Source organism: Podarcis cretensis (genome assembly GCF_951804945.1).
Source record: "Podarcis cretensis genome assembly, chromosome: 2".
Taxonomy (NCBI): Eukaryota; Metazoa; Chordata; class Lepidosauria; order Squamata; family Lacertidae; genus Podarcis; species Podarcis cretensis.
This window is the reverse complement of record NC_137171.1, coordinates 47,609,235-47,623,556: the sequence shown is the minus strand read 5'-3', so window position 1 is coordinate 47,623,556 and position 14,322 is coordinate 47,609,235. Positions and strand designations below refer to the sequence as shown.

The following is a 14,322-nucleotide window of genomic DNA, read 5'->3' as shown; positions in this document are numbered from 1 at the left end:
GTGGCTGCTTTGCACTTGCCAAGTCCACTGTAAGGCTTGGGTCTCCCCCCCTCCGCCAGCCGGTTGGAGCTCCGCTAATTTCAGTCTTCCTCTGATGACACAGTTGCCGGAACTGAGCTCCGCCGCTTTTCCCCCAACAGGAAAAACCCCACCTTCTCTTCCTGTCCATTTCACGCTTCTCGGCTAATATTGTGAGTCTACGAGATCGGTGTGTGTGTTCTTGTACCCCCCCCCCATTTCTGTGTCTATGTCATTATCTGAGCTTTGCAACTGAATTCCTGCTCTCTGTGTACAAAGGTTGAATTCCTGTGGCTAACTGCCTCTCCACCCTCCCTTAGGAATTCTCTCTTTCCTGCCACTGTATCTGTCTCTTCTCTGCCTGTCAGAAAGTCCAGTTCTCTGACATTCACGTCGGCTCCCCGGGCTCTCCCTAGCATGGGTGGGCAGGTGCCACCACCCTCCATGGATCCCAGCTTTGCAAGGCTATGGGGGGAGGGGGCAGCAGAAGCTCTGTGACAGCCAAGCTTTTTTGGGTGGAGGCACGTCAGTTTCTGTTTGCTACATGGCCATTTATGTTAGTTTTCAGCTGCTTAGGAGTGCTGCTGTATTGTTATTCAATTTGGCTTCATTACTGGTTTTCTGTTGCTGTTTAACTTATGTAGCCACCCATTCTATATTTAAACAGAGTTTACATAGTACTGAAAGTGGGTGGTACAGTAGCAAGGATTAATTACTAAGCAGTTTGGATTTCTCAACAAACTGGTATGTAGTTATTCGAACATTAATATTTTAAAAAGTTGAAGCTGGAAGAGAAAATACTTGCTCCCATAGTCCAATTTTAGAAGTTAATGCCCTCATCTTGAGGGAGTTAAAAATAAATGGCTAGGTAGTGCCTGATGTCAGGGTTGTACTCCAGAGAAAGTTAGGCATATCGGAACAAAGGCATACCACTCAAAAAGGATTTAATGGGAATTTGTTATTGCAAAAAACAATTTTGCAAACAATGGAGAGGAGAAGGGTGAGTATTTAGGCACAACAAAGGTATGGGTGGTGGGGATTTGGAACTTTACCAATGGATCAATGGGATCTGTTTCAGGAAGGGAATCAAAGGTGTGTTTTTAAAAAGCAATAAATAAATGTTTCCTGCCTGTTACGGCTCTACTGGGTTAGTGGGGATATAAGTAGTAGGATTATGGTATTATAACTATAAGGTCTTTCTGCCTTTCCTTTCTAGCAACTTTTTTATTTTCTACACCAATGAAATTATTATCTTGCCAAACAACTATTTTAGATCATCCCCCCCTTTTAAATTAAAAGTTCACCACAAACTCAACTGAAAAATGGGGAGGGGTGTAGGAACGGGGGACACAGGCATTTTACATTTTATCAAGCTATGAGTACCTGGACCTCATTTTTATATAAAAAGCACTGGGTGCAGAATGGATATACACTGTGGATAACATGTGCACAGCAAACCTGCTTTCCCCAAAGATCAGACTTCTTGCGATAAGGAAAGTGATGGGGAAATGTGCTGGAAAGTGTGGGACAACATGTCACCTGGCAGCACCCAGAGAAAATGGGTGAGTTCAGTTGGGCTGATTTGTCCAAGCAGAAGTGGTTTTGTTTCCTTTGCTCACACAATGCAGCTTTGAAGGTATACATTTAGTCACACTACACTCTGTCAACCTTTTCTCACTGACCTTACCTCAACAGATTATTCTAAAAGAAGTATAAGGGCAGCTCTAGGAAGACGCAGAACGACGCCAGGTTTTGTAATCTGCACCACCCTTCACTGCACCACAGGTAAATCTGAGGTATGCAGATTTCAGACACATCTGACATACAGCTAGGAAAAAGGAACAATCCCTTCCTTCTATCCTATTAACTCATCTTTTATTTTAACTGCAGTTCTAAAAGTTTATGACAGAAACAACGTGGCAAAATGAAATTCATCCAGGTATTGAGTTCTAAAGGGTTTTTCTTGCTATCAATAGGAATATGATGTCATTGTTATAGCTTAGTAATGTATAATTAATTAGCCAGTAAAATGTGTTTTAAATGTGTCGAACCTGCAGGTAAAAGTGCTGATTCATTTCTGCTCAATATCATGAACAGACTTTTCCTCCTTTTCTTACACATAGCACCACTTCGTAGCAGGAGTTCTGTTGGCTCATACTAATCATAAGGACAATTTCTTTACAATTGCCTTCTGTTCTAGTAGGCTTTTGTCTGTTATGCAGCTTGAAAATAAATTTGGCACTCAAAACTGTATGTTTTTACAAAAGAAGCAATGTTCCCATTATAATCAATTTACTATTCAACAGAATTTTCATCTTTAATATTTATATTTCTCATAGATTCTCTGGATTCATATTTTCTAGAGGCCAAAGGCTAGGTTTTGTTCATTCTTGAGCACTGTGGGATAAAGTCTTTTTTTTAAAAAAAGACCTCTTCCTAGATGTCTCAAAGCAGATGTCGGGAACCTTTGACCCTCCAGATATTGTGAACTACAACTCCGAATAGTCTTAAGAAACATGGCTACTGGCTAGGGATTAAAGGAGTGGTAGTTCAGCAACATCTGGAATATTCTTTTGTCTCAAAAATATTATCAAAGGCTAAAGTGGCAGGGAAAACCTAGGGTAGGGCTGTGACTTACAGGACAATCCTAACCATGTCTTCTCAGAAACTGAGTAAGTCCTATTGAACTCAACTGGGTTTACTCCCAGGTATGTGGAGTTAGGATTGTAGCTTTAGTAAACTTTTCTAACTACCTTGGTTAGACATTCTCTCTGGAGCTTCTTTTTCCTAAGACTCAATAGCATTGCTGGTTTTATTCATTGGTCCCCAGAGCCTTTAGAATCCCTCTGGGCCTTTTTCTTTGGGTGAACAGCAAATGGTATCCAGGACTTCAACTAAAAAGAGACTGAACTAAAAATACTCTCTCCACCCCCATCCTCCTTGTAATCCTAAAGTAGCCTGGCTGCTACTAACAAAAATAGAGCAAATGTATGCATGACCACCCAGAACTCATTTGTTTTAGTGCATGGATTCTATAACATATTTATTTAACCCCCCATTTTCCATAAAATGAATGATACCCCTTCTTTTAGTTCAAAAAGAGAGAGGACTCTATAATACAGTTACAAATAAATTCTGTGTAAGACGGGCTAGATCCTGACAAGACTGGAACTTTGTCTGCACAATGGAGCTTTCCTGGCTCCTCCCCTCCTGCCATGAGACCTCCTTGCATTGCCCCCCCCAACTGCTCCTGAGTGCTTATGGGCTCAAATATTCCCAGGGCAGTGCATAACAATCTATTAAGATCAATCAGTGACAATAACCAAAAAAACTACCAGCAGAGAAAAATTAAAAGCTCTCTGCACAATGAGGCATGGAGGCTGCAGAAGGATTGGGCAATTAAGTAAAGGCTGATCCATTACAGGGCAAATGGATGGTTGCCGCACCAGTCTCAGAAAATTGCCAGCCCTCACTTGTCTGCCATCTTACCATCAGTCAGTGGGTGGCTCTGACTGTAATTGGCTTGGATACACCTACTGCTGATCTCCCTGCAAGAACTTGGCAAGGCTGCATTGTCAGAGGTTTTCTTCTCATGCAAGACATCTCCAGATCCAAGCCAATTTCTTTCACAATAAGTGGTGGAAAACATGCCGGTAAGCTATTGCCATAGTTACTGCTATTTATGATAATTTTTGGGGTTATTATATATATTTTTGCAATGGAACTGGATACCAACTTTTCATATCAAAAAGGAGGAGAGCAATAAATGTATACAAACATTAATGTAGTATGTTTTTTCTAAATTCTCATACATGTCTTACGCTTATATTGCACAAATCGTTTCTGACAAAGTTTAGTTTTCTCATCTTTAGAGCTGGAATCATCTTTTGAGTTTTCCACTCTATGTTTTGCAGTTCATTCTGCTGCTCACACTGAAAAACAGCCCAAGAACAGAAACCTAGTTGGTTAATAAATCTACCCAGCTCTTGGGACTATGGAACAAAACTATTTTGTATGCTGAACTAATGAAGCAATGATGAAAAGCATTGGTTCTGGTGGAAGTGCAATGACTCGAACAAGGGAGTCCTGAGCACAATGGATCTAAATGGACAGAAATTACTGTTAATGGGTCACTCTATTGATTTTCATCCATGAATGCTAGAGGATGGCTAGAGACAAAGTATCACTGAGTTGGTAAAGTGGTGTTTTGGCTGTGTCACTCCAGACGCCAGGTGTGGGCACAGATGACAGAACGCTCTTCCTAATGCGCACAAAATGCTACCCATGTAGAAAAGTAGCATGCCAGATCATCTTTCAGACATGTGGGTTATCTATATGGAAAAGCTTGCTTGGATGGGAAGGACAATCAGTAAAGTGAACCTCCATCAGCAGCACTGAAGTATTACAGCTAATGCACAAAATTAGGAATTCTATGAAACTAAGCCCATGTTTCTTACAGCCAGTTTCCTACTGATTATTTGCAAAAAATATAGTGTGATATGACGGTGAATCCAGTGTTGCTGTTTTGGATGGCACTGAGATTTGGATGGAGAAAGAGACAAACTTGGAGTCAATATGGATGGTAGCTAACATGAACGAGAAAATGAGATAGCCTTTAATTACAGGTGATTTGAAAGGAGTTGCTTTTTTGACCTAAAGTTAACCCATGACACCTGGTACATTTCAGAACTGAAATGGGACATAAATAACCTAAGAGGAGCCCAATGGGATCAGACCAGTGGCTCATCTAGTCCAGCATTCTGTTCTCACAGAAGTCAATCAGATGCCACCTTATGATCAGAAATTTGATTTAAAGAATATTCACCAAACTCTGATTTTTGTTTTGCACAAACCAATGCATTAAAAAGGTCATAGAGGAATTCCCCCCAGTATTGTCCTTGTTCTTTCTGGGCCACAATCTTCAACAGGAAGGAGTGGTTTAAAAAACCACCTGCACGCCAAAGCCCTTCAGCTTCCTGCCCAGAGTCTCATAGTTCTTTGCTATATGTTGAAGGCTGTGACTGGCTTTATCATTTCTACCTGCATGAATCAGAAGGAAGGAATCTTTGCACCTGGAAGACAGCACACCTCCTGGGACATCCTGGTACCTCCACACAATGCTGCCTCTTTCTCCCTCATCAGGGAGTCACTTACCACCACCACCACATGTCTCTTCCTCCTCTAGGAAGTAGCAGTAATTGTTTTAACTGACTGACTGACTGACTGACTGACCAACCAACCAACCAACCAACCAACCAATATCCCACCTAAACTCCAAGGAGCTCAAGGTGGCATTCATGCTTTTCTTCTTCCCCATTTTATTTTCACGACAACCCTATGAGGTAGGTTACCTTTCACAGTACTTTGTGGTGAATATTTGGTTGCATGTGCTGATATTTGGTACACAAGAGCAAATTACTGAAAATTAATAAAATGGCAATCAAGCTAAAACATATGTGAAACCAAAGTAGTTCTCCTGTCCTCACATTTCCTCATTACTAAAGAGTGCAAAGGGGCAGAAAAATAGACAATCAAGAACTGTATGTGTGTTTCATTGTACAGTTGTAGATTTTACAACTACAATGGAAGCTAGACTGGTGAATGGGGGTGGCTGCTGAGACCACATAACACCGATCTTGAAAGACCTACATTGGCTCCCAGTATGTTTCTGAGCACAATTCAAAGTGTTGGTGTTGACCTTTAAAGCCCTAAACAGCCTTGGCCCCAAATACCTGAAGGAGCGTCTCCACCCCCATCGTTCTGCCCGGACGCTGAGGTCCAGCGCCGAGGGCCTTTTGGCGGTTCCCTCACTGCAAGAAGCAAAGCTACAGGGAACCAGGCAGAGGGCCTTCTCGGTAGTGGCGCCCGCCCTGTGGAACACCCTCCCAACAGATGTCAAAGAGAAAAACAACTACCAGACTTTTAGAAGACATCTGAAGGCAGCCCTGTTTAGGGAAGCTTTTAATGCTTAATAGACTATTGTATTTTAATATTCTGTTGGAAGCCGCCCAGAGTGGCTGGGGAAGCCCACCCAGATGGGAGGGGTATAAATAATAAATATTATATTATATTATATTATATTATATTATATTATATTATATTATATTAAAGGTAAAGGTACCCCTGCCCGTACGGGCCAGTCTTGACAGACTCTGGGGTTGTGCGCCCATCTCACTCAAGAGGCCAGGGGCCAGCGCTGTCCGGAGACACTTCCGGGTCACGTGGCCAGCGTGACAAAGCTGCATCTGGCGAGCCAGAAACGCCGTTTTACCTTCCCGCTGGTAAGCGGTCCCTATTTATCTACTTGCACCCGGAGGTGCTTTCGAACTGCTAGGTTGGCAGGCGCTGGGACCGAGCAGCGGGAGCGCACCCCGCCGCAGGGATTCGAACCACCGACCTTTCGATCGGCAAGTCCTAGGCGCTGAGGCTTTAACCCACAGCGCCACCTTATTATATTAATTACTACCCTCTCCTAACACTCCATACACTCCGCAAGTGGTATATTGGTTGGCTTAATATATAGCTCAAGGAGTGAAGAACATTGTGTTATCAGAGCAAGAGATGGGCGGGGTATAAATAAATTGTTGTTGTTGTTGTTGTTGTTGTTACCTTTCCTGCAGGCACTGCTGAAAGGGAGAGGGGGTCTTTTGCCATGCATTCCAGGGAATTTATAGTAAAAATGATATGGATGAGAAGACCAGCAGTTTACAATGTTTATGTTCCTTTATTCTGGCAGGTTGTCAATGTTTTCCTAAAAATGCAAAGGCTTTTCTGTCACCTGCTAGTTTTCAACTTAGAATATCAAAGACTCAATATAAACAATAGATGTGTGAGAGTTCCTAAAAGATAAAAACCCCTCAAAAAACCCAAGGCTGTTGTACAATGAAAAGTGCTTGAGACATCCTGAAAGATCAGGAACAAAACAAAACCAGAGAAAAATGAGATAAGGGAAGTTTTAAGGAAGTCAGCATGGTATTGTCAGAGGTCAAGTACATGAAGATTTAACTGCACTAAAGTTATTCATGGTTTACCTGCCTGCTTCATTCCATTATCTAGAGTGTGAAATAAGTGAGAGCCACAAAAGATAAGTTGAGTGCTCCTATACAGAGTTCTAGCCAGCTAACAATGCCTTTCCCTATGATAAAAATCATTCCATTCCCCCCTGCCCCAATTTCTGGGCAAAATCCAGTCTCTCATAATGGGACAACTTCCTTGTCCTCCCACTGCAGCCCCCTGCATGTCATAAAATCTGTTTGAGAGAATTCCCCAACCCTTTAGAATAAGATGAAGTCAATTTGGTGCTGGGGTTTTGTCAATAGGACAGCTGCCCATACCCTTAGTCCCTTTCTTCCTGCACACAAATAGACACAACCATAGGATTGTTCACTTTACTGTTCTTTATTAGGGACAGTCATGTTACCTTACATGCTTCCATCCCAATGGCACAGAGCTAGTGTGTTGGACTAAGACCTGGGAGACCAGAGTTCAAATCCCTACTAAGCTATGAAACTCGCTATATGACCTCAAGTCAGTCACTCACTCTCAGCCTAATCTACCTCACAGGGTTGTTGTGAGAATAAAATGGGGAGAACTATGTATGTCACCTTGAGCTCAAAGAAAGGTGGGAGATAAAAATAAAAATAAACAGACCGAGGCCTCACAACTTGCCCTGTAAGCCTGTGAGCCTCTCACATTCCTTAGATAGACTTCTAAAAAAAACCCAAAAAACACACACACAGAGACACACAAAACTAACAGTGTGTACAATGACTACATGAAGCACACAGAGACACACAAAACTAACAGTGTGTACAATGGCTACATGAAGCACCTTCTCTCTGCTGGCTTTTGGCTTAATGAGAACTCCAGTCAGACTCTCTCCACTCTACCCCTTATCTCTCTCCTCAGTATGCCTGGAAACTGTCAGGTTCTCTTGGGTCTGCTGATACCTCCCACTTCTGCATATCTAGCTATAAAATTACCCCCACTTGGAAAATGAGTTTGCTATTAATACGTAGAACAGGGGTAGGGGGTCTATGGCACTCTTGGTGTTGTTGAGCTACAGGTCCCATCACCCAGGATGGTTAGTGGGCTGGGATGATGGGAGCTTATGCCAGCAAGAACTGTATGTCCACACAGGTTTCCCATCCTTGATTTAAGACAATGCCACTCATGCCCCATCATTTTTACTCAGAATTAGGAAGACAAGCATTTAACTAGCCACTTCCTCATCCACTTTCCATTTGAGGAAAGTGCCTTTATAATATCCCAGGACAGGCTGCAACAAACAGAACACACAACTTTATATATTATATAGTTTCTTGTGATGGAAAATAACTCAAACATGCATCTAATGACTCAGAGATGAATGGTCCTTGCCTTTCTAGCTTTCTTTGAGTATTTATCATGTATACAGGAAGGAGAAGTGGGAGAGAGCGAGAGCGAGAGCGAGAGAGAGAGAGAGAGAGAGAGCGCAATGCGAGTACTCTGTGTAAATCTCAGGAATCAGGTCAGATACCACCTTGTCTGTCACACTGTCTCCTCCAAGACTGCTGTTGTGCCATACAAAAATAAGCATAATATAAAACTGTGTTATCAAGAGCTTTCCTATACAGTGGTGCCTCGCAAGACGAAATTAATCCGTTCCACGAGTCTCTTCGTCTTGCGGTTTTTTCGTCTTGCGAAGCACGGCTATTAGCGGCTTAGCGGCTATTAGCGGCTTAGCGGCTTTAAGAAAAAGGAAACAAACTCGCAAGACGTTTCATCTTGCGATGCAAGCCCATAGGGAAATTCGTCTTGCGGAATGACTCAAAATGCGGAAAACTCTTTCGTCTTGCGTGTTTTTTGTCTTGCGAGGCATTCGTCTTGCGAGGTACCACTGTACTGTTGTTTACATGGAACTCCATTGTGGAGGGCTATATGATTCAGTTTTGCTTATTTTTAAAACACCTGTAGATGAGTAACAGTGATCTACTTCTACACCCTCTTTGACTGTAATACTGAAAGTTGGACCATGTTGCAAGAGTCCTCATTCTTACAAGATGACTCAAAATCTTACTAAAGCCAGAGCAAAGTTTTGCATGGAAGTATCTGTTTTTTGGGTTTAGGCTCAAGAGATTTTCCTGGAGCACTATCATTATTTCCATTTGGTTAGGATGACAGCACATATTATCTTCATAGTATGAAAGACCACTTTACCATAAGATGATAAAGACTAGAATAAACGGTATCAGTCTGAATATCTCATAGAGCTCATGAAGAATAAAGGGCAACTGATTTTTTACAGTGGAGAGAATAGCAGTGTGTTTCAGCTCATTAAGAGAAAGGACGAGTACGTTTCACAAAATATGGCCTCGTGGGCTAAAGCTGTCTCTCTTTGTTCCTTGAACAGTGGAATGAGCCTTTACATCTCAGGCCAATTATCTACCAGCATTCTACAGAAACTGACAAAATGTGTACTATGAGCAATGATATGAAGCTAGTTTACTTTGTACTCCGCATTTGCATCTGATTTGTGTATGTGCACACAGTCTTTTTCTCTCCCACCACATGATGTGAAGTCTCTTATTAGAAGAACAAAAACATTCCCTGTGATGTAAACAACATGCAACACCAAATGCTCAATAATTAAAGACTCTTAATATCAGGAAACCAGGGAGACTCCTTGGGAGAAATATATATAAGTCTGGTATATATTTTAAGTTGATTTTATAATGCTAATGGCTGGAAGCTACAATGTGGATTCTGCTAATGTTAAGGGATGTTAATTCAAGATCCATGTGTGATGAGCTACAGAAGATAGCATTTATATTTGCTATGACCCATTGCAACATTTAATAAAGCAAACCAAAGGAGAATAATGCAAATCACGGAGTCATACTAAACTTTTAAAAAATTATTTTACTCTGACTGGAGGCCAGAAGATCAGATATGTAAAGGAGAACCTGCTTATACAAGAAGCTGTGAGCCACAGGTCACTAGTGACTCGGACTTAGATGTCAGATAAACAGGTTCAAATGCCCACTCAGCTATGAAATGTAACAAATTGTATTTTTTATGCCGATTACAGTGGTGTATTACTGAAATTTTGAAACACAAGCATACAAATGTGGATCACAGAAGAGTACTTCTCAGGGAAGGGTTGTGGGTCAGTGGCAGAGCGAGCTCGTGCCTTGCATGAAAAAGGTCCCTCATTCATCTCTGGCATTTCCATGTACGGCTGAGAAAGAACGATAGATCTTGAAAGAGCATGCCATCACATAGGGAAGCATACCACCTCCCTCTCTCTACAAGGCGTAGTTTAACAGCATGAGCACACACTCTCTGTTCTAGAAAAAGGCTTTGGCCAGCAACATGCTGTTCAGAATGTTGTTTGTTCTCTCCAGCACTGGTTCTGACTGGCTCCAGTAGATCTCACAAGATCTTGACAATAGTTCAGGATGGCCACTTCACACATTGCTAAAACAGAGGCCAAAAGAGAACATTGCTTTGCATAAAGTTACGCATATGGTAATATGCATATATTCAAATTTGAAATTTGAAATGATTGCTATACCTTAAATTGAAAAACAGTACATGTCACATTAGTGGGGAAGCCTTTGAGCAGGTGACCCGTGTGTCTCCTCTGCCTGCTATTCAGATGCTGTCCTGGCGGCTGCAACTTCAAGGCCCCTGAACTCCCTTTTTAGGGTTTCTTATCTTGAAACCAGACAGCTCTTCAAACAGACTGTTTTCTGACAGCTTTTCAAAATACAGGACTATAAATAGAGGACACATGGCTACCCTACAATAGATGCATATATACAAGAGAATAAGCTGCTGTAAATATCCTCAAGCATAATGGACTAGAGGGAGGTTGAGGTTTGGTTTATTTTTCTTTATTTGTTAACTAGTGGGTCTGAGCATTGCTTTGTTTATTATTTGAACTTGTTTTTTTCCAATGGATGTTATGTTATATGAAATATTAATGTATTATATGATTCCTCTCACTTTCCTCCACTATGGTAAGATGTATTGTATATCTTTATTTTCTTTCTGTTAGTCGCTTGGAGACCTTCAAGTGACAATCGACTAATAAGGCTAATAAATGAAATGAAATGGAATTTAGAATTTAGTCCCAGTTCCCCTCCTGCTTCATAATAATGGGGTTGCATCCTGGGCTGGTCACCCTGGATCTCTGAAATGTCCCTTTCTCCACTCCATGCTTTGGTACACAAATTCCTTTCCTCTCCTTTTCCATGGCCAGAGGAACTGCAAGAGCAGGTACATTTTTAAGCAAGTACCAACTCCACAAATATTGTTAGATACAAGCAGAAGATGACAAATTTCAATTGTCTTTATTGTACAAAAATAATTAAATATATACTCCTCAGTATTCCTGCTATGATAGTTTGACAGGATTTGATGTGTTTTTTAAACTTCCTTTGCTTGCAGCACAATAATTCACACACACACACACACTCAGAAATTCCATGGAGTTAAGTGAGACTTAGTCACAGGTAACTGTGTAGAGAACTACAGCCATAATTGTGTTTTTCAAGGTCTTGTGGGCAATATAAAAGTAATTCAAGAAGTTCACACTTATTGAGTGTTGATTTTCTGCTTCAGATAACATAAAATAAAACTTGTAAAGCTTTTTTTTTTAAGAATCTTGGACCCCATTCAGAGATATTAACCCTTATATTCCACTGAAAGCATAGCTCTCAGTCCAATCCTACACATGTCTACTCAAAACTGATTAGAAACCATTTTGGTGAGTGAATGGCAAACAAACCATTGCATTAAGTTGGCGTTAATTAGTTTCTAGGTAAGTGGGTATTAGATCCTATCAACAATTTCTTGGGAGCAAAATGGAATTTCTCCAACAATATGCATAAGATCACCCAACACTGAGTCCCACTGACTCCTTGTTATCAAATCTTTGTTCACATGAATGTTTCTTATGCCTAACCTTGAGGAATACCTTTCATGTAAAATCAGGTTTGCTGCCAGCCTGTGGCATCCTTGGGCAGCTGGCAGGACCCTAGCATCGTGGCAAGGCCCACAACTGAACTGACATCTGCTCAGGGAGGGTCCTCCTGCACTTGGTTGCTGGGTCTGGAGGCTGTCTTCCATTTACATTTCCCACAATACTCCAGAGTGATGCTATATATTACTTCCGGGTTGGCGCCTCCAGCAATGGCTGAATTCCTCTGATCGGGAGGAATTTGCTTCGTGGAAATTAGGGTCTGGCCGCCACAGCGAAGGCGGGGACCCACCAAAAATCACAGGTGGGAGAAGCCTGTGAACTTGGGATTCGGCTGGCACCTTTTGCGCCTCCCCTACTCACGGGGAAACCCGGTTTCGGGGATCCGGAGTGACGTGGGGTGAGTGGCACGGTGCTTCGAATTGACTGCTTCTTTCACGGAGTGAAGCCGCATAGCTGTTGTCGGAGAGCGCTGACTTTTTCCTGTGGACAATTTGATCTTAAAACAACTACCCATGAGTAGAACGGAGAATTTTATTTTTAAACGTCTTAATTTGGCACCGAAACGGGGAGGTTTAAAACAGGAAGTCCGCCTTCCCCTTTTGTAAATAGACTGAAGCAAAGAGGCTGCAAGCTAAAGTCTTGGAAAGTCTTCTGTAAAGGATTAAACCTCCATCGGTTAAAATCATTAAACCCCCCCTTGGAAGCAGGAGAAGAGGGGGAAAATTTTGGATTGTGTAAGCCTGCAGGAGAGAGAGCAAAGAAAGATAAATTACCACCGCTTCGAACCTGGAAAAGGGCTGCTAGTAAGACTGACGTTTTGGGAAAGTTCATTGACAGTGAATAAAACGTATGTGGACAGATAGCTAAATAAGAGAAATATATTGTTTCCATTGTTTCTTTCTGCATTTAAAAAGGAGTAAAAGTAACCGAAAATTGAAACTAATTTTGTTGCTTGAACTGTGTTTAAAAGGATTGATACAAATAGAAATTATTTCCCTCTAGAGGGAGCTTTTGAAACTGGTACAGGGGTGGAGCTGGGGGGATTACCAGCTGCAGAGATAAAAAACTGTGAGAACCAGGGATTCACCTTGGATTGGTAAGAATGTCGACAGAAGAAGCCTTGGTGATTGCATTATGCAAGATAAGTGCCTCATTGGAACAGCTTCATAAGAAGACGGATGTGATGACTATCAAAATTGACAATTTTGGACAAAAAGTGACTGATTTGGGACAAAAAGTGAACATCTATACAGAAACTATTCAGGAATTGTTTCAGGAATCTACTTTGACGTGGCAAATTGTTGAGAAGGCAAGGGAGAAAGTTGTGGTTGAACCTAAAGTAATACAAGTGGAGAGAGTCCCAGTCTTACAGAGGCAATTTGATGAATATAAGTTGTTGCCTTCTATGACTGAATTTAGAGAAAGTCAGATTTTGAGGATTGGAACCCTGCTTGGATTTGAGAAGGAAAGTTGGATAGATTCCCTCATGCAGGGATGTACTGACTTTTGGGATTTGGACTTGGGCCAGGGGGAGATTGGAGTTGTGGGGACGTTCAGTTTTGGAGGGATTTTGAAACACATCCTGAAACATCTTTTGGACTTTAGTGCTAACTGTGGAGATTTGGCTGACCTGTCGAGAAAGAATAAAAATATTGCTAGGTTGGAACCTCCCCGAGATCTACTCCTCGGCATCAAAGGAAGGAAATTAAGAACAAGATCAACAGAAGACAAAGTAAAGTGCATGTATAAATATGAAGATTTGCAGAAGGGACTTGGAAAAGAGTTAAGAGCCTCGGACAGAAGATCACCAGGTTGATGGAGCATATGGAATAGACGGAAAGGACTGGCAGAATCCGAGACCAGGGAGAAGAGACGGTGGAAGAAGATTGGAAAAAGTTTAAAGTTTATTTATAGAAATATTGTAAAATTAATGAGTGTTAGAAAAATGTTGGAATGAAATTATATGGTTTTAGTAGAAATATTATAAGGAGTTAAGTATAAATAAGTATTATGGTATTAATGGAAGATAAGGTTAAAATAAGTTAAGTTAATTATATGACAGAAAATAGAGAAAGAGGGAAAGGAATTGCTGAAATAATTAATAGAAGTGGAATACAAAAAGGGAGGTGAGAGGAGGTCGATGAAACGAGGGAATGAAAGATAGGGCATTGAAACGGTATGATGTATGTTTTTTAATTTTTTATGTTTAATTTAATGTGTTAATGTTGTGTTGTGCATTGTTTATTGTATTGTATTGTATTGTATTGTATTGTATTGTATTGTATTTCTTTTGCCTTTTTTCTCTCTCTTTTTTCTTTTCTTCTTTTCTTTTTTTT

The 14,322-nt window shown here is 41.1% G+C and overlaps 1 long non-coding RNA gene across 1 annotated transcript; it reads left to right on the top strand.

Annotated features, from left to right (window-relative positions):
- Window positions 1-809: 809 nt before the first annotated feature.
- Window positions 810-4,805, top strand: LOC307209910. The gene is made up of 3 exons (XR_013835787.1): window positions 810-1,018; window positions 1,714-1,803; window positions 4,706-4,805. It is a non-coding gene; the product is annotated as an uncharacterized lncRNA (long non-coding RNA).
- The last annotated feature ends 9,517 nt before the right edge of the window (window positions 4,806-14,322 follow it).